At 47.9% G+C, this 2422-nt stretch overlaps 1 protein-coding gene across 1 annotated transcript in view; it reads right to left on the reverse strand.

The window, feature by feature from the left end:
* The window catches only part of LOC105813110 (chromosome unknown open reading frame, human C16orf45), a 125326-nt gene that overhangs the window by 11523 nt on the left and 111381 nt on the right, over nucleotides 1–2422 (reverse strand). The window lies entirely within an intron of this gene.

Below are 2422 nucleotides of genomic sequence, written 5' to 3' on the forward strand. Positions count from 1 at the left end.
GGAGTGAGGAGGGGGGTTCAGTTTCCTATTTTTCTTTTTTTTTGAGACAGAGTCTCACTCTGTCGCCAGGGCTAGAGTGCCGTGGCGTCAGCCTAGCTCACAGCAACCTCAAACTCCTGGGCTCAAGCAATCCTCCTGCCTCAGCCTCCCGAGTATTTGGGACTACAAATGCACTCCACCACATCCAGCTAATTTTTCTGTTTTTAGTAGAAATGGGGTCTCACTCTTGCTCAGGCTGGTCTTGAACTCCTGAGCTCAAGCCATCCTCCAACCTCGGCCTCTCAGAGTGCTAGGATTACAGGCGTGAGCCACCGTGCCCAGCTTTTTGTCCACTTAATAATCTATTTTGAGCTTCTGTCCATGTCAGTACATACAAATCTCATTTTAAACAGCTGCATAGTATTCCATTATACTGATATATGGTAATTTATTTAACTATTCCCCTATTCATAGATATCTGAGTTGTTTCCTAATACATTTCTAGGATAAATTCTTAGAAATGCAATTGCTGGGTCTAGTGACATGAACACTTGATATTATAACAGGAATTTCCAAATTGCCCTCGAGAGAGATTGTGCACAGTATCCCCACCACCAGTGTATGGGGGGACGTTCCCTTCCGGAAGCTCAGCAAGTGGGCTGCATGTACAATTTTGCATTACTCATTATAGTTTTGTGTATGTGCTATAAAAATCAACTCACCTTACTATAAACAATATTTGTAATGATTGCCTGGATTTCACCAAGTAAGTTTCTCAGGGTTGTGTAATTATGCCCTTATCTTGATGACTTAGGTGGGCTGTTCCGGTTGTCTGTGCTATTTTGGCCAGTGCAGGAAGAACATCGATTCATAGAAAGCTTTTGCTCATTTGGGGAGAAGGGTTTAGATTCTCAGAAGTGGAACCAGTGAGTACAAAGGGATTGTATGCCCACAGCTGTTGAGACATGTTTTCAAATCACTTCCCCATGGTGTGTGTGTGTGTGTGTTCAGTCTGCATGTCTTTATTGAGCATCTACTATGTCGGCCACTGTTCTTAGCTCTGGGGATGCAGCAAACAAGACCAAGCCCTCAGGAAGCTGACACTGTGGCCGCAGAGACAGAGGGAAGACACACGTATGATACTTCAGGTGCTACGAAGAAGAGTGAAGCAGGCGAGTGGATGGAATGGGTCCGTTTGGACACAATATCCTACTTTGCTCCTGATAGCTGTCCTTGGGAGAGTCAGAGGCACGGCACTAATATTCTCATTTTACCTATGAGGAGACAGGTAGAGGGGATGGGCTGAGCGCACACAGCAAGCGGGGCAGGACCAGGACCAGAAATCGACCCTTCGGAGCAGAGTCCACCGATCTTTCTGCCCCATCCCACAGTGTCTTCGTGAAGAGCCCAGTCTGCTGGCTCCTTTCAGCAGTGCCATCTGCAGACCAGCGAAGGGGACCCTGCCCCTTGCTGGTCAAGAACGACCCATGTTTTCCATTCCAATCCCGGCATCCCAGCTTTCAGGAGAAGAGGCAGGGATGCCTCGCCTCAGCCCGCATCTCTTATTGCCAAGGCATGCCAAGCTCTTTTCAAGCCCTGCCCTGGGATGTCCTAGCAGGTGGCAGCTGCCTCCAACGAGCTTGGACTTGCCAGAAGAGCACAGACTGTTCCTGTGGGCTTCTATAGGCCATCGTCCAACTGGAGGGACTCCGGAATCCTTTTCCACAGCTAATGCAGAGATAAGCCTACAGCAGTGGTTCTCAGTGAGGGCCATTTTGGTCCCCAGGGACATTTGGCAATGCCTGGAGATGTATTTGATTACTTTTTAAATACAACTGGGTGTGTGTTGTTCGGGGGCTGTTGCTACTGGCATCTAGTGGGTAGAGGCCAGGGCTGCTGCCAAACACCCTACAGTGCACAGAACAACCCCCACAACACAGAACGATCTGTTCCAAAATGTCAATCATGCTGAAGTTGAGAAATCCTGGATTATAACCACAGAGTTGACAGAGATACCTTGTTGGTAATTTTTGAGAGGTGAGAGAGGAGAAGATGGAGAAAGGAAAAAAAAAAGAGAGAGGTAGTGATTAGGAGCCAGGGTTTTGGTACCTAACAGCTCAGGCTCACAGGGGTCCACCATGTTCCAGTGGCTTCATTTCTCTGAGTCTTTCTTCATCTGTTTATTTTTCTTTTTAAAGACAGGGCCTCTTTCTGTTGCCTGGGCTAGAGTGCAATGGTGTCATCATAGCTCACTGCAACCTCGAATGCCTGGGCTTAAGTGATCCTCCTACTTTTAAAAAATTATTTCGTAGAGACAGGGTCTCGCTATGTTGCCCACGCTGGTCCCAACTTCTTGGGCTCAAACAATCCTCCCTCCTCAGCCTCCCAAAGTGCTAGGACAGCAGTGGGGAAGCTGTGACCTTAAAGCCACATGTGGCCTTCT

The sequence above is a fragment of the Propithecus coquereli genome, unplaced genomic scaffold (assembly GCF_000956105.1).
Source record: "Propithecus coquereli isolate 6110/MARCELLA unplaced genomic scaffold, Pcoq_1.0 Scaffold27, whole genome shotgun sequence".
NCBI classification, from domain to species: domain Eukaryota; kingdom Metazoa; phylum Chordata; class Mammalia; order Primates; family Indriidae; genus Propithecus; species Propithecus coquereli.